Genomic DNA, 19,226 nt, shown 5'->3' on the forward strand with positions numbered 1-19,226 from the left:
TGCTGTTTGGGGAGGGTTTTTTGGAAGGGACATCCTGCGTGACACTGCAGTGCCACTCCTAGATGGGCCCGGTGTTTGTGTCGGCCACTAGGGTCGCTAATCTTACTCACACAGTCAGCTACCTCATTGCGCCTCTTTTTTTCTTTGCGTCATGTGCTGTTTGGGGAGGGTTTTTTGGAAGGGCCATCCTGCGTGACACTGCAGTGCCACTCCTAGATGGGCCCGGTGTTTGTGTCGGCCACTAGGGTCGCTAATCTTACTCACACAGTCAGCTACCTCATTGCGCCTCTTTTTTTCTTTGCGTCATGTGCTGTTTGGGGAGGGTTTTTTGGAAGGGCCATCCTGCGTGACACTGCAGTGCCACTCCTAGATGGGCCCGGTGTTTGTGTCGGCCACTAGGGTCGCTAATCTTACTCACACAGCTACCTCATTGCGCCTCTTTTTTTCTTTGCGTCATGTGCTGTTTGGGGAGGGTTTTTTGGAAGGGACATCCTGCGTGACACTGCAGTGCCACTCCTAGATGGGCCCGGTGTTTGTGTCGGCCACTAGGGTCGCTTATCTTACTCACACAGCGACCTCGGTGCAAATTTTAGGACTAAAAATAATATTGTGAGGTGTGAGGTATTCAGAATAGACTGAAAATGAGTGTAAATTATGGTTTTTGAGGTTAATAATACTTTGGGATCAAAATGACCCCCAAATTCTATGATTTAAGCTGTTTTTTAGTGTTTTTGGAAAAAAACACCCGAATCCAAAACACACCCGAATCCGACAAAAAAAATTCGGTGAGGTTTTGCCAAAACGCGTTCGAACCCAAAACACGGCCGCGGAACCGAACCCAAAACCAAAACACAAAACCCGAAAAATGTCAGGCGCTCATCTCTAAAATATACGCACACTAACACACACACTTTATTTCTTTCACTCACTTTTTCCAGTAACTCACTCATCTGGCTGGTAGTGGCAGGAAGGATTGATCTGTAGTAGTCTGCTCTTGTCCCGTGAAGCCCCGCCCCCTTAGGTCCGGTGTAACCACGCCCCCTCGCCGGCCCGTAGCTCCTCCCCTTTTTCGGCTGAACACAGCCGTTGTCACTGGGGACTCTGGAGGCGCCGTGCAGCAGCAGCAGCAGGGGAGACTGCATCGGCAGCTTGAAGGTACTGCAGAGCAATGACAAGCAGTCGGGCCGCTTGTCATTGCTCGCTGGTGGGAGGCAGTAAGCCGGGCAGGATCGGTTTGCGGGCCGCATCCGGCCCGCGGGCCGTATTTTGCTCACCCCTACTCTAAAACAAGAGCCAAAAAGGATGCATCTCCCATTGAACTAACAGGTAACCAGTAACCACACCTGCAAGTTTTCTCATACACAGTATACCAAAAGCAGAAAGCAGCATCTTGATAAATACAGGTACTGTAGAACACCTACTACTGCAGCCACTGGCATTTCTATAGTGGGTGCAGTGCAGAGCCGGCCCTAGCCAATTTGATGCCCTAGGCAAAATTTTGTCTGGTGCCCCCTAGCTCCGCCGCTAGTTCTGCATCTGTACCTGCAACGCTGAGGTAGTGGGGCCCACCGGGGGGTTACCCTGTGGGCCAGTTCAACTCTGCACAATGCCACACAGTAATGACCATAATACATATAATTCCACACAGTAAAGGAACCTTACACATATGCCCCACATTAGTAATGCCCATAATACACATAATGCCACACAGTAATGCACCTTACACATATGCCCCACATTAGTAATGCCCATAATACACATATACTGCCACACTTGCTGGTTATACAAAAAGACCAGTATCAAACATGTAGAAACTGTCCATTCTCTTCACTATTCAGTGTGTTTGCTGGTGTCTGTTACTGCATGCCCTTTACTTTATACTGTGGGAGTGATATGCTCTGCCCTCCAGTCTGATGTGTCCGAAAGTCATGCTGCACTGATGTTTCATATAGAAAAGCACAACGCAACTTACTGACCACGTTACAGTGCTAGATGGCAGGGGAATTTTACGGCATGGACTGACTAGGAAATAAAGTGTGGGGAGAACACTGCCCATGTTATGTCCCTGCAAACACCTGGGAATTGCACAGGGATAAGGGACACAGAATAACAGGGTCCCCCTCCCCTATGTGCACAAGCAGTATAGGTGATGTCAGGTTTCTGTGAAGCAGTCTTCCAAAATACACATGTGTTATAGAAGCCATCCAGTAATAACCTTATATAGTCAGTGAAAATGTCACAGGTCCAGGAATTGCATTTACTGGGCTTCTGCTGTCTGTCTGAGGTCTCACAAGTCAGGGGCATTCAAGCATGTCAGAGGAAGTTTAAGGCACAGTGTGCATTTTTTTTTACAAATGTAAACAGCAGTGTATACAAGTACTGATTGAATACATTTGGAAAGTAACAGTTAGTTTGCGGACTGTCCCTCCCAGCATGAGATACTGCAGGGACATGCTTGGATGCCCCTAGACATGCTTGGATGCCCTAGGCAAATGCCTAGCCTGCCTATAGCTAAGGCCGGCTCTGGTGCAGTGTGTGTGGTGCACACGGGCCCCTGATTACAGAGGGGGCCCCAACCGCACACGCTGCACCCATTTTCTAAATACTCACCCCTCCGGAGACCCGCGCCAACATCCACGGCAGTGTTAAAATTCCTGAAAATGGCCCAGCGCCCATTTTCACGGAGTTCTGCACATGCGCAGTAGAGAAATCTCAGGAAAAATGGCCGCCGCGCCATTTTCCCGGAGATCTGCGCATGCGCAGTAGAGTCTGAGTACTCTAGTGCTCAGACTCTCAGTGCTGTCGGCAGAGAGGATGGGGCCCGAATGGAGGAGGCTGTACCCGGGTCTCCTCCTCTCTTAAAGCGCCCCAGACTGCAGCTCAGGGTAATTTAAAGCATATGCATAGGGGATCAGTAAAAGACAATGAACTTGGGTGGTCATTCCGAGTTGTTCGCTCGGTAAATTTCTTCGCATCGCAGCGATTTTCCGCTTAGTGCGCATGCGCAATGTCCGCACTGCGACTGCGCCAAGTAAATTTGCTATGCAGTTAGGTATTTTACTCACGGCATTACGAGGTATTTTCTTCGTTCTGGGGATCGTAATGTGATTGACAGGAAGTGGGTGTTTCTGGGCGGAAACTGGCCGTTTTATGGGCGTGTGCGGAAAAACGCTACCGTTTCTGGGAAAAACGCGGGAGTGGCTGAAGAAACGGAGGAGTGTCTGGGCGAACGCTGGGTGTGTTTGTGACGTCAAACCAGGAACGACAAGCACTGAACTGATCGCAGATGCCGAGTAAGTTTGGAGCTACTCAGAAACTGCTAAGAAGTGTCTATTCGCAATTTTGAGAATCTTTCGTTCGCAATTTTACTATGCTAAGATTCACTCCCAGTAGGCGGCGGCTTAGCGTGTGCAAAGCTGCTAAAAGCAGCTTGCGAGCGAACAACTCGGAATGACCCCCTTGATTCTGATTTAAAAATAAAGCAAAAAAAAGCAAGTAACTTTGTACCTGGAACAAACCATGTTGCAATGCAAGGGGAACAAATATATTTATATTTTTTCTGTGCAGGGTAAATACTGGCTGCCTTTGCGTGTAGCCCATAAATTTTAGACAGCTTTATTTTGCACACCTCTCCCAAATTTAAATCTCTCTGCACATTACATCTGCCCTACCTGCAGCGCAACACGGTTTTGCCCAGGTGCACAGATACAGTACTTGCTTTTTTTGCTGTACCTTCAAATCAGTATCAGGCCCACTGACAACAGAGACAGAATCCTAACTGGTGGAGTTATACAGATCTCTGGCTGTGATCTGTTAGTGAGGGAGTGATGCAACTTTGTGTGATTTGCCTGTCGAAGAAAGAGGAGTGGACTATGGGGTTTATTCAGGTTTGTTAGCAAACCAAAAAAGCACACTAATGGGCAAAACCATGGTGGTCATTCCGAGTTGTTCGCTCGGTAATTTTCTTCGCATCGCAGCGATTTTCCACTAATTGCGCATGCGCAATGTTCGCACTGCGACTGCGCCAAGTAAATTTGCTATGCAGTTAGGTATTTTACTCACGGCATTACGAGGTTTTTTCTTCGTTCTGGTGATCGTAATGTGATTGACAGGAAGTGGGTGTTTCTGGGCGGAAACAGGCCATTTTATGGGAGTGTTTGAAAAAACGCTACCGTTTCTGGGAAAAAAGCGGGAGTGGCTGGAGAAACGGAGGAGTGTCTGGGCGAACGCTGGGTGTGTTTGTGACGTCAAACCAGGAACGACAAGCACTGAACTGATCGCACTGGAAGAGTAAGTCTCGAGCTACTCAGAAACTGCACAGAGAAGTCTTTTCGCAATATTGCGAATCTTTCGTTCGCAAGTTTGCTAAGCTAAGATTCACTCCCAGTAGGCGGCGGCTTAGCGTGTGCAATACTGCTAAAAGCAGCTTGCGAGCGAACAACTCGGAATGAGGGCCCATGTGCACTGCAAGTGGAGCAGATGTAACATTTGCAGAGAGATCTAGATTTGGGCGGGTTATTTTGTTTCTGTGCAGGGTAAATACTGGCGGCTTCATATTTACACTGTAATTAAAATTTCAGTTTGAACACACCCCACCAACGCTTTCACACATGTTACATCTGCCCCACCTGCAGTGCACATGGTTTTGTCCATTAGTGTGCTTTTTTAGTTTGCTAACAAACCTGAATAAGGCCCTATGGGGGTCATTCTGAGTTGATCGCACGTAGCAACTTTTTGCTGCCCGTGCGATCAACTAGACGCCGCCTATGGGGGAGTGTGTATCTGCAAAGCAGGGCTGCGAACGCTTGTGCAGCCCTGCTATGTAAAAAAAGTTTCCTGTAAAAGAAGACCAGGGTAAGAGTTACTTACCCTGTGCAATCATTCCAGTGATGCAGGTCCCAGAATTGACATCAGACATCCGCCCTCCAAACACCTGCGTTCGCCGAACCACTCCCAGAAAACGGTCAGTTGATGCCCCAGAACGCATTCCACCTGCCACTTTTGTCGTTAGCGTCGTCAGCTGTCACCGGGCAACGACGCGCCTGCACAATGCGGCCACCGCGCATGCACAGAACTGACCCATTTGCACCGCTGCGACAAACAGCAGCGTCAAAATGGGTTGGAATGACCCCCTATATACGGAGATATACATAGCTGTGGTGATGTAGGAGCCCATGTATTATTTATTGTGTTTTAGACCTGCTATTTGCATCAATAAGAAATTGTTTATCATCCAGATGTATTCAAAATCACATTTAGGGTCAGGGGCTCCAATATGTGCCTGTCCCTGAGATGTTTAAAGTTATGTGAAAACATTAGCGATCACTGTATTTTGTGCTGTCAGACCTCAAACAGTGCATACGCAAGTGGCTGTTACCAGGGAGGGTGCCAAAGGATCCCTCTCCTGGTAAATTACGTAGGCCTTAGGCTACAGTGGCTGATGCCATCTTATGATGCCGTGAGATATCGACGCCAGGTGTTTAGATGGTGTTAGCACATGGCATATACACAGTGCAGAAGGGAATCTGGGGACAGCCAGGGCATCTCCAATAGTGTTGGGGACAAACCAGAACAGTGGTGTAACAAGGGCGGGGCAAACAGGGCATGTGCCCTGGGTGCCGCGGCAGGCCCGATAAAGGGGGGTGTCAGCCCCTGCCCAGTGCCCACCTCCCTCTCCCTGTGACACTGCCACTACTGCCCATCTCTGGCCTGCTCTGCTCCTCCAGTAACTAGAGTCATGAGCTGCAGCCTGATGCTGAGCTGCTGCTGTCACCCTGAGGGCAGTCTGGCTGGAGGGGGGTGGAGGGGCCACAATCTCCTCCCCACTCCTCTCCCTCTGACCCCGGCTTCCTGTTGAGGCTGTTCCTGTCGCCAGGTATATGATGTCACAATCCCCGGTGTTAATACCAAAGGAGGAGCTGCGTTACAGGGGTGGTCTTCAGGTTGCCGACTGTCGGGATCCCGGTGCACAGTATACCGGCACCGGAATTCCGACAGCCGGCATACCGACAGCCTTTCTCCCTTGTGGGGGTACACGACCCCCCTGGAGGGAGAATAAATAGCGTGGCGAGTGCAGCGAGCCCGCAAGGAGCTCATATGCGCTCGCCACGCTGTCGGTATGCCGGTGGTCGGGCTCCCGGCGCCAGTATGCTGGTCGCCGGGAGCCCGCTCCGCCGGCATACCATACTACACACAAGTTATAGTTCTGGGACCAAGTCTAGGTAACTAAATTGCAATATAATTGGCGTTCACTGCCTGTTCTCGTCACCCTCTCCTTCTCACTGTCACACTCTCAATGTTATCCACTGCTGTCGACCTCTCCCTGACATGACCCACTGAAGTCACCCTAGGCACTAGGAGAATACGCTATGAAAGGGGAGTTAGGGTTTGGCATTTGTGGTGGTAAGGGTTAGGAGTTAGCAATACTCAATTCTGGAACCGCTGCAAAAACAGCATAAAGTCACTGTCTGCTGACCGCCATAGCCAAAAGATACAGCTAGAGCCGCCAGACCCGCAAAACCAGGTAAGTCACCACTGAACCAACAGGAACATTTAATCAGTGTTCGCTTGAAGAAAGTTGACATGATCAATTGTGATGCTGCATCTCATCATTGTGACCATGTCCACACACACACGTACACACATATATATATATATATATATATATATATATACAAAAAGGTGGTAGGACTCAGCGCCTTTTAAGTCAGTAATATCCAAACAAGGTATGAAATTCATGCGTACCAGACCGAAGATAAGTTCAAGCATATAGTGTGTTCCTTTCCTTCTACTGGTCCATTCTCCCTCTTTCTCCTGTACCCGATGTGTTGACCATAAGGAAGGTAAAAAATCAACAATAGTGCAATATTGCCGATACCATGTGTACAAACGTGCTTGTGAAAAATAGCAGTGTTGTCAGGGCTGTTTAGCCAGATAATTAAATAGAGTAACACACCCGGTGTCAGGAGTAAGAAGAATACACTGTGCCCACAGCCTAAGGTAGTCAATTAATAATACCCTCAGGACATGTGTTCCACGCATGTAGTAAGTTCTTTCTGAATCCTTCACCTCCTTCCGGGTGGTTGGATAGGGACCTTAAAATAAAAACATAGGTGGTCATTCCGAGTTGTTAGCTCGGTAGCTACTTTTAGCAGAAATGCAAACGCAAAGCCACCGCCCTCTGGGAGTGTATCTTAGCATAGCAGAATAGCTAACGAAAGAGTAGCAATTCTGCTAATAAGTATTTCCTTGCAGTTTCTGAGTAGCTCCAGATCTACTCCTAGATTGCGATCACCTCAGTCCGTTTAGTTCCTGGTTAGACGCCACAACCACACCCAGCATCCGGCCAGCCACTCCCCCGTTTCTCCAGCCACTCCTGCGTTTTCTACTGGCACCCCTGCGTTTTTTAGCACACTCCCGAAAAACACTCAGTTACCACTCAGAAATACCCAGTTCCTGTCAATCATTCTCCGATCAACAGAGCGACTGAAAAGCTTGTTCGCCCGTGAGTAAAATAGTATAGTTTTGTGTGAAATTGCTTAGCGCATGCGCCCTGCGGTGCATACGCATGCGCAGAACTGCCGGATTTTAGCCTATTAGCAATTCTGCTAAAAATTGCAGCGAGCGAACAACTCGGAATGACCACCATAGTCTCCCAGCAAAGGGAAAGAATGTCCATAGTGTGATATTGTTTTTACAAATTTTAATAACATATACACACCAAACAATATATACAAAATGGACCCGTACAATAGTTAAAAGTTTAAAAGCTTATCTGAGATCTGTGTGGAAGAGTGTAGCATTTACTAACGCGTTTCGTCCTCTGATAGTTTTGGTAGGACTTCTTCAAGGGGTTAGTAAGTGTACCCTGCTTCAAATGGCTATTTATAGGAAGTGCTACATTAATCTGGCGTCTCTATTTGTGTATCGCGCATGCGAAAAATTGCAGCTTTTCCCGTAGTTTGTAATGTGCATGCGCGGGAATATCAAGTTCCCGCGAGTGTAACTATAGGAGACTGAGTTGCGGCAATGTATCGTGCATGCGCAGGAAGTCATCATGCTACTCTCGCGACAAGTCCCCGCGCATGCGTGGGATTTCCTTTTGCCGCGGGATTATGATGGTTTTTTTATTACTACAACCACGGAAGTTTATGGAAATACCTAATAGAAGAACATCAAGATGCCTTCAAACAGGGAGCCCGGGAGTCATTTTTAAGTAGCCCAGTATAATGCTATTAGTTAAATACAAACACCTCCCCTTTATTTAGTTAACGTATTAAGTTTAAGTCCTAGGGACCAAGATCATCTTAATAAGTCTGATCATTAGTAAAACAATAAAATAAATTGAATATGAAATATATAACAAGTTAAAAAATAAATTTTATAAAAATTAGGAATACAGACATTGCATGTGTTTATATATAAACGTTACCATATGTTACGTAATTCTATCATACCTTCAAAAGTCCTGATTTGATAGTAAACAAAAATATTACAGTGCATAAGTATATCCCTAACAATATATAGAATTATCTATTAATTGCTAGGTGTGAAAAAAACTAATAATTAATAAATATATAAAAGAGCTTAAAACACAAGTATTTCTAAGAACAAAGGAGAATAAATATTCTTCAGTCATTTTTAAGGTGATAAAGTTTTAAAGGTGATTATTACAAAAACAGTATGTAAAGATCATAAAAAAGGAGCTATTTTATAATATTCATTAAGGCCCTTAGGGATCAAGGTGTTGAGGTTGTGAATCCAAAACATTTCGCATCTCGCAAGTTTGTTTTCTAAGTTTCCTCCTCTTTCCTTATTCTCCTTAGAGCTAGACCCCATGAAGTCTGATGGACGAAACGCGTTGGATGTACCTCATGTGACTCTCTATACTAATATAAGCTGGAATATCTAATTTTTTACCTAAATCTATGGTTTTAGCTTCTCATTAATACCCATTGTCTTGTAATTTGTTTTTATATCTCCTCAGTGTATAGTTTTAAAGTTTTTTGTTATTATATTTGTATAAATAAATGTACCTTTTAATTTTTATTTAATCCCAGTACTACGTCTCTATTTTTTTTATGCCACTTCTTCATGGATAGTATTCAGGGGTGTAGCGAGGGTGGCTCCATTGGAGCGCAAGCTCCGGGCGCCGAAAAAGTTAGAGGGCGCACTGCTGCCACACCCTTCCCACGGGCCACTGTACTGGCAGCTGCAGAACAGGAGAAGCAGGGGGCGCACACTGACTCAGAGGGTAGGTAGGGAACAGGGCAGGCCAGAGGCGACAGCAGGAGACACTGACAGCCGGCTTATGCCAGAACTCTGCCCACCCTCTTTATGTCTCACTGTCTGCTTGTAGCTGTGTAGCAGAGTTACTTCTGTTCTGCCCAGGCTGCTGTGGCATCTCTCTGCCCCGGCTGCTGCAGCACTTCTCTCTACATTGATGTTGCAGCACCTCTCTCTGCCTCTCAGGAAATTCTGGGACATTATTTTCATTGAAGCATAGTGGGATTATCAGGTTTGGGATATCAGTTCTAAGGTTAGGGCATTGGGGACTATGAAATAGTGTGTATGTGCAGGGGTGGGGGTTGCAATTTTAATGCAGTATTTTCATTGAGAGTTTAGGGGGGGGTTGGGTCTGGGGTGGTCACATTTGGGGCATTATTTTAATTGAGACATTGGGAGATTATCAGATTACCATGAGCTCCACAAGGTCTACAACCACCCTTTTCACCAATCTAGGATTTTTAAATATTGTTTCTTTTCAAATGTAACATGCCACCACATGTTGGCTAGGTCCAATTCAGTATTCAGTATAGGGGACGGGGGCACCAAAACATGCCCTTGCTCCGGGCACCATGGCGCGTAGCTACACCTCTGATAGTATTCTTTATTAGGACACCATTGGCCTCTATCTATCTATATATATATATATATATATATATATATATATATAAATCTTAATATGTACAATTGTTAACTATGTATTAACTCCATATATGCTACAGTATGTTGGAATGGCATTCAGAGTGCAGGAGTATCACTGGGTTTCACTGTAGAGTTTGCTATATATAAAAGCTGGAATCCATCTCTGAAATCACAGACATGGCATAATGAGACTACAAGATTTATTGGGCAATGGTCTTGAGTGCTTATTTAAACGCACAGAAAGCCATTCCATCAATATATATCCAGCATGCAGTGAATTAAAGCTATTCCATTTTCCTGTTCTGGTTATTCATCATGGCAGCTAGTGAGACCTAAGGTTATTACAACAGAAATAGTGTGTACAAACCAGACACACATTAGTCTCATTTCTCACCATTTAATAAATTCATTTATTACAAAGCTGTTGGGCCAGATTCATTAGTCTGAGCTGTCAGTAACCTGTAAAGTTACAATGTATGAGGAAGTGAATCATTCATGTCTGACGCACAAATGCTTAAAAAAAAAATGGAAACATGCAGCTTATACTTGTTTTGTTCTCAGGGATAATGATCTAATTTTGTTTTATATCCAAAAGTCTAGTAAAATGAGCCTTAAAATTGGTCACATAAAAACATCACTATAGCTTTATTTCGTTATTATTTTGGAACCCTAAGCAGCATGTAAATGATATGTAAAAGAAAAACAAATAACTTATTTCACAGAAAATACAATTTATTAATTCCACATTTCTTATTTGATGTTATACATTCTAAAATAAAAATCCTCCATAGTTTATTTTTTTTAAGTTATTTACCTCAATGTATTATTCCTCCATCTGTTTTGCCACTGACATTAAAAGCATGTAGTTTAATATACAGGTTGAGTATCCCATATCCAAATATTCCGAAATACGGACTTTTTTGAGTGAGAGTGAGATAGTGAAACCTTTGTTTTTTGATGGCTCAATGTACATAAACTTTGTTTAATACACAAAGTTATTAAAAATATTGTATTAAATGACCTTTAGGCTGTGTGTAAAAAGGTGTATATGAAACATAAATGAATTGTGTGAATGTACACACACTTTGTTTAATGCAGAAAGTTATAAAAAATATTAGCTAAAATGACCTTCAGGCTGTGTGTATAAGATGTATATGTAACATAAATGCATTCTGTGCTTAGATTTAGGTCCCATCACCATGCTATCTCATTATGGTATGCAATTATTCCAAAATATGGAAAAATCCGATATCCAAAATACCTCTGGTCCCAAGCATTTTGGATAAGGGATACTAAACCTGTATTTATAAAATACGTGAACGTTTGTAAAGCTGTTTTTGTTAAACGACAACTTTACCCCAAACTAATAAGGTGCGTGTTGTGTCAATCAGATCCAATGGTACAGTTCTCCTATGGCAGATATATAAAATCCTTGAAAGAGATAAATTGGAACATATCCAATGGTACAGCTCTCCTATGGCGGGATGTATCAAACCTTTGAAAAAATAAACTGGAGACGATCCTATGGTACAGCTCTCCTATGGCGGGATGTATCAAGCCTTTGAAAGAGATAAACTGGACAAGGTCCAATGGTACAGCTCTCCTATGGTGGGATGTATCAAACCTTTGAAAGAGATAAATTGGAGAAGATCCAATGGTATATCTCTCCTATGGCCAATGTATGAAATCTTTGACAGAGATAAATTGGAGATGATCCAATGGCACATCTCTCCTATGGCGGGATGTATCAATCCTTTGAAAAGATAAACTGGAGAATATCCAAATGGTACAGCTCTCCTATGGCGCGATGTATCAATCCTATGAAAGAGATAAATTGGAGAAGATCCAATGGTACAGCTCTTCTATGGTGAGGTGTATCAAACCTTCAAAAGAGATAGAGTAAAGAAGTTGTTCATAGCAACAAAGCAGCTTCTGTCAACTATATCTACAGGCTGATTAATCTACTTTTATCGTCTTTTCTAGCAAATATTTGTTTCAAAACATCTTGGGTGGCAACATCAGCTCATACAGGTAAATGTTATCAAATGAAAGAAAACTCAAGGGAGATCATCTATCACTTTTGTCATCACAATTGTCACCTGTCAATGACACTCGCTACCACAGAGAGAAACTGACCCTCTAAAATGAAGAAATTAACTATAAATAAAAATAAGCGGAGAGCTGTCTGACCAACAGATGTCAATGAGGATAGTTTAGAGATCCCGGTGAGGATCGAAACGCGTTGGTGGGACTTCTGACTTCTTATCCTATGGTGAACATACCTGGACCAGTGGGGAGATACTTTCCCTTTTTTTGGATCCTATAACATCAGGAAAAAGACTCCCCCTACCTTGGTATGAGATTCACTCATCTTTTATGTGAAATGTTTATGGACTTTTCTTCATTTGTGGATAAAATTCTGTTTTAGTGGAATAAATTGTGATTTTATTTTACCATTGGTGGTCGAATTCCATAATTAAAACGGAGCCTGTTGTGGATTTAAAAAGAAGTTTTCCTGGATTGTTTTACAGGTTGAGTATCCCATATCCAAATATTCCGAAATACGGAATATTCCGAAATACGGACTTTTTTGAGTGAGAGTGAGATAGTGAAACATTTGTTTTTTGATGGCTCAATGTACACAAACTTTGTTTAATGCACAAAGTTATTAAAAATATTGTATTAAATGACCTTCAGGCTGTGTGTATAAGGTGTATATGAAACATAAATGAATTGTGTGAATGTACACACACTTTGTTTAATGTACAAAGTTATAAAAAATATTGGCTAAAATGACCTTCAGGCTGTGTGTATAAGGTGTATATGAAACATAAATGCATTCTGTGCTTAGATTTAGGTCCCATCACCATGATATCTCATTATGGTATGCAATTATTCCAAAATACGGAAAAATCCGATATCCAAAATACTTCCGGTCCCAAGTATTTTGGATAAGGGAGACTCAACCTGTATTATATGCAGACGTTACAAGTGGAACACAGTGAGTTGACTGCAGAGGGGGCAACCCCTGGCACACTTATCCTAGTGGTGGTGATATCCACTAAAAGTTATTTGGAAGGGCGTTCAAACAGCAATATAGCTGTGAGTGCAATGTGTGGGGGGCAACCCCAGTAACAGTGGTCTTAGGAAAGGTGGTGGCATAATCTCACATATCCATCAAAATGCTAATTGGATCACATCACTTAATACTCATATGTTGTTGTAACAGGATTACACTATTTTTAATGCACTGAAGGAAGAGTCAATTGTATATAGTATCAATAAAAAAATGTGATTTATTAATTTAATATATGCATGTAAAACCAATTAAAACCTCAGAGTGACCACATTCATATATTATACATTATTGTCACTAATTAGTGCATATTCAATTAAAAATAATAACCATCTACCATTGTACATGTAAATAACCTCGTATCTAAAAAAATGTGTTTGAGATTAGAAAAATGTAACAGTCTCTTTTAAGGTTGTAACTATTCCGAATATATTAACTCGGTATCGGTTGAATAGTATCACTCAGTTCATAGTCTCTATAAGGGATTTGGTAAGTAGGTAACACTTCTATGGCTGGTCAGCCTACTTATATTCCTTTCAGGTTGACTCACTTCGTTGCGCTCGCCCCCATGCCAGCATCCTGGAGGCCGGGATCCCGGCATCGGTATTCTGACCGCCGGGATCCCGGCCGCTGGTCACCCGATCCCAACCCAGGATTAGTACTTCTCGTCCAGTGGACTAAGTGTCCTCTAGCACTGCTGGTCTTGCCTTTATTGCTACTTGACCCTGTCATCTTGGATACCTCTTGGAAAAGGGGAAGCAAGTGAGCCTCCAGAGCAGGAGTGTTAGGTTCCTGGTGCTCAGAACAAGGGAGATGTTGCGTAGTGAGTCCAGAGCACCAGAACGTGATGCTGAAATAAGGTGTGGTGTGGAAATAGCCCCTAGCACCCTACCTCCATTGTTTCACCCGTGTGGTCAGTCCACGCCTGAGTGACTATGGTTTCTTGGGCCCACGGCAGCCGCGTTTGAAGGGCGGATTAGGTCTGCCCAACTCCGATGCCCCCAGGTCTTAGAGTGAGACAAGGCGTGAACCGAGACAGGATAATAACAAGGGGACCTCTAACTAAAGCAAACAGAAGGCTAGGGGCTACTAACAACCCTAAAACTAAATATATGTGCGGCATGCCGCCAAAGGAAAAGAACAACAAAGGAAATGCTGTCCACACGCCGACACAATACTGTTGTGTACCGGCGGTGACAGCATAAGCAGAACCCTCTGCAAAACACTAGTAACAAATATAACCAAAGAATACTGCGGCCTAGGCCGACGGACGCGGCAAAGCCGCTACTCACGGAACCGGTACAAATACTGGCAAACGGACAGGAACCCCCAATGTAGCCGACACAGACTCTCAGAACCGGAGGACAGGCAGAATCCCAAACGACAGACCGGTGGACACCAAGAAGCCAGATACTCGACCAGGCACAGACAAAGCCACAGGACTTCTGGACAGGAATGCTTCACGGCAGGACACGGGATCAGACACTGGAACCGACACTGGAACCGACACTGGAACCGACACAGGAAGCAGCTAGACAGACACTGCTAGACAGGAGCTCAGGAACTGGCAGGGACTAGCTCAAAACTCAAGAACTCTGGAACTATCACCAGCCTCTGTGTATTGCACTGAGCCAGAATATAACAGAGAGTCCTAATTAATTATTTCGTGCAGCTGCCCTGCTGCACAACTGAGAGGTGCAATTAACAGACAGGTGAGGCTGAACACATGGGAACAAGCTGCAATTACACAGACTCACCACCGACAGCAAACAAGAATCTTCTAAACCAGAGAAAAGGGAAATCCTGGCCTGCAAGAGAACTATAAACATAAAATAGGAATGAACCACTACCCGTGGTTCATAACAGTACCCTCTCCTTAAGGGTGGGCTCCGAACACCCCATGACACCCACGGGGAACAGAAACAGAAGTATAACATAAAATACATAACCAAAATGCAAAACAGGAATGAGCCACTGCCGTGGCTCATAACAGTGAGGTAGCAACTGGACCTACAAGGTAGGAGACAGTAACTGGACTTCCAGGAAAGGAAGCAATGACTGTATCCCCAGGAAAGGTTGCTGACTGCCTAATATGATTGATGTTATATAAATAATGATGATGATGATGATGATGATGATGATGATGATGATACTACTACTACTACTACTAATAATAATAATAATAACAAAACAAATTTTCATAAAACACTGTGTACATTTCCAAGATGTTGACAGAAGTAAAAAAAAAAGTTTAATAATAATAATAATAATAATAATAATAATAATAAATAAATATATTAAGCTGCCTCCTTAATGAGGAAACCGCCCCTCAGTAATAGTATAATACAGTAAAAGAATAAAATAAAATGCTACATGACAGGATATTATTATTCAATCTCCATTACTCCATAAAGCAAATTATGCAAGCATCAGTGAATTTAAAAAAGGAAATTTAGTAACCAAAGAACAACGATTATTAAATAAATACAATAGTATTGAATCATTATAAACTATGAACTATTGAGAGACACGCTGACTCTAAATTACCCACTGCCGATCACTACTGATGACACAGTCACATTGGACAAAACCAACAGTTCACTTACCATTTACCAGAGAAACTGTACATGGCTGAGAATAGCTGGACTCCTAGCAGCCGAGTGGTGAGTAGGTGGGCTCCGTTGATAGGATGCAGTCAGCATGTTGATAGTCACAATGTCTACATTCATAATGTCAACAGTACTATGTCGACTTATGATGTTAACATCTACAAAATGCTGATAACTAACATTTCAACATTGTAAATAAATACCCACATTTAGCAGTGGATCCAGAACAAAATTACAGGGGGGGGGGCACCATGACTGGGGATGGGCTATTTTGGGGCGTGTCTCCAATGCACACTCCTAAGGGAGTGGGTGTGGCATCACAACTAGGGGCATGGCCTCGGAGGGAATGCCATATCCATGAGCCACGCTCTCGTTGTAGAGGCAGTGGGTGGCGCCAGCTAGAAGTAGTGGGTGATGACAGGGAATGCATGACAGGAGTAGGCATTGTGTGATGTCAAGGATGGGGCGAGACAGTGGGTTACAGTGAGAGGGTGATAGGAGAGGCAGTGGGTGACAGAAAAGGGTGACAGGGAGAGGCAGGGGGTGACAGGGAACGAGTGATATGGAGAGGCAGCTTGTGACAGGGAGAAACAGAGGGTGACTGAGAAAGGGTGATGCCTTGGAGAGTCACAGAGTGATACGAGAGAGAGGGGGATCGGGAGATAGTGATGCAGGGGAGAGGCAGAGGCTGATGGTGATAGGCAATGGACAGGGAGAGGGTGATGGGGAGAAGCAGAGGGTGATGCCAGGGAGATTGTGACATGCAGTGGGTGAGAGGGAGAGGGTGACAAGCAGTGAGTGACATAGAGAGGCAGTAGGTAATGCCAGGTAGAGTCTGGAAGGCAGAGGGTGATGGGGAGAGGCAGTTGGTGATATATAGGGGGCACTGGGCTGGATGGGAAGGGGGCAGTGAGATGGTGGTCGGAGGTGGGGACACTAGGCTAGAGAATAGGGGGGGGGGACTGTGAAGAAGAAGCTGAAGATGAGAATAGGAACTGTGCACCAGATGGCAGATTCAGCAATCCAACCAGGAATCAGGAAGTGGATCTGCTGATACTGGAACCAGGAACTGCTAAGATACAAGTTTTACTGGCCATGAACAGATGCAAGTGAGGGTTTTAAATAGGGCACTCTGATCAGTTATTGGTGTCTCTGGTCATGTTGAAGCAAGCCACTCTGTGATTGGGAGAAACCAGAGGCAGCTAATTAATCCACCATGGCAGCACCAGTGCAATGCTGAAGCCAGAACTAGGCGCCAAATCACCAGCAGCTAACCAGACTCAATATGTTTATGTTAACTCTAGTGGCCCGCAGGAACATCCCAGCAGATGAGGTGACAGCACTGGGTCCAGTAAGAGAAAGTCAGAGTCCGTTGCATGACAGTGACTAATGTCGCAACACTGCAACTGCCAAAACATTAGCCAAATCCATATGGTTAGGGTTAGGCTTAGGGTGCTTAGCGAAGTAGCTGTATTGCTGCACGGCTGATCTTCGACATCGTCAGCAGGTTCACATTTCATCAGTGTCAACATGCTGAACATTCTTATGTTGACATGATGTTAACATTCTTACTGTCTACAAAATATACTGAACCACCATAGACAGACAGTGAATAGGTTAAGTTGAAAAAAAGTTTATGGCTGCAGCAGCAGTAGTGCTAAACACTGGATTTGGGCAGCCTGGACATGATGAATAGAGTCAGGATGCAAAATTAATTTGACGACAGTGGTGATAATCTCAAACAATTCCTGTCAGTTTATATATCAATGTGTGCCGTCTGTTATGACAGAGTTTTAAAAAATATTATAGCTCATCTCTTATCCTCAGTCCCTAAAACAACCTGATCCCTCACCAAGAGGTCTATTCATAAAGAAAACGAACACAGAATTGCTACTTATCACTTTACATTGCATCTATTCGATGCGATGTATAGCTGTAATAAGTAGCAATTCATGTATACTCACCCTTCTGATGATGTGCTGCGGTGTCTGGGGCTCCTGCGGTGAGGTCTTCTCCAGCAGTCCCTCCCTGCGATGCGCGGAGTCCAGTGGTGGGTCCCTTTGCGCATGCGCAGCTGGATGATCTCCCGGCAGGCCGCAGTGGTTGCTGGGAGGTCGGGGGGCGGAGCCAGCACGAGGTGCCGAGTAGCGATCAGGGAAGCATTGAGCTTCCCTGACGTCTCCGCACTACAGTTCAGGTTACGCCGTCCTGAGATGGCGAACCTGAACTCCATGGAGAAGCGGAAAGCAGAGCTTTCCGCACCTTCATGAATCGCACTCACCAAACAAAGGTATTTGCAATTCAGGCACAGAGCGGGGGTAACGCTGGAGAAGTCAGAGACTTCTCCACGTTAACCCGCTCTGTGAATTGCAGTAGGCAGAGAAAAGCCCTGTTTAACGCAACACAGGGCTTTTCACTGCTACATGAATAGACCCCCAAAGGCCCATATAGAGGGGCCGATGCGGCAGAGATGTGTGCTGAGCGAACCGCTCAGCAGACATCTCTCCCACCGCTCAGCACAGCGCGATCTGTGCTGAGCATGCGAGGGGAGACGGGGGGGGGGGGGGGCGCACATTTCATCCAGCGGGTGAAGTGAGCGACCCGCTAGATTGGCCAGCGATAGCGATGCACGGGGCTGCGCATCGCTATCGCTGTAGGGGGTACACACGGAGCGATAATGCTCAAATTCTAAGCAATCTAGTCAGCTTGCTTAGAATATCGCTCCGTGAGTACCCCCATTTAGTTTTAAAAATTTTTATGGTTTCTCATTCAGGGGTCTATTCATGTAGAAAACGAAAACAGAATTGCTACTTATCACTATACATCGCATCCCTTCGATGCGATGTATAGCTGTAATAAGTAGCAATTCATGTATACTCACCCTTCCGACTATGCGCTGCGGTGTCTGGGGCTCCTGCGGTGAGGTCATCTCCCGCAATCCTTCCCAGCGATGCGCGGAGTCCAGCGGTGGGTCCCTTTGCGCATGGTGTTGACCTCCCGGCAGGCTGCAGTGGTTGCTGGGAGGTCGGGGGGCGGAGCCAGCGCAAGGTGCTGAGCAGCGAAGCATTGAGCTTTACTGCTGTCTCCGCACCACAGTTCAGGTTACGCCATCAGAGACTTCTCCACGGTAACCCACTCTGTGAATTGCAGTAGGCAGAGAAAAGCCCTGTTTAACACAAAACAGGGCTTTTCATGAATAGACCCCTCAATGCTACTGTTTATTTACTAATTGTTGTTCTTTGATTAATAAACTTCATTGTTAATTCGCTGGTCGTTTCACTGTTCTGTTGAACTCTGATGAACATCTTTAGCAGTGTTGACAAATCAGGCCATTCTCCGTGGCTCTTTCTTCACATTTAAATTTTATATGTACACTGTATACTGAAGAAGCTAATTGCGGAAATATACATCAATTACAGTTATTATATAAAGACTTATTAATTACAGTCACATTTAATACCAAGGAGACCAGAACAATTAATTTCTGCATCAAGCAATTCCATGTTGAAGTAATTATTTCTTATAGTTACCTCCTGTTAGTGGTGATTAACCTTTTCATGTTAATTCATTCTCCATATAATGCATTGCTAGGGATAATCATCGTGTTACTCTGT

This window comes from Pseudophryne corroboree, chromosome 4 (genome assembly GCF_028390025.1).
Source record: "Pseudophryne corroboree isolate aPseCor3 chromosome 4, aPseCor3.hap2, whole genome shotgun sequence".
Taxonomy (NCBI): Eukaryota; Metazoa; Chordata; class Amphibia; order Anura; family Myobatrachidae; genus Pseudophryne; species Pseudophryne corroboree.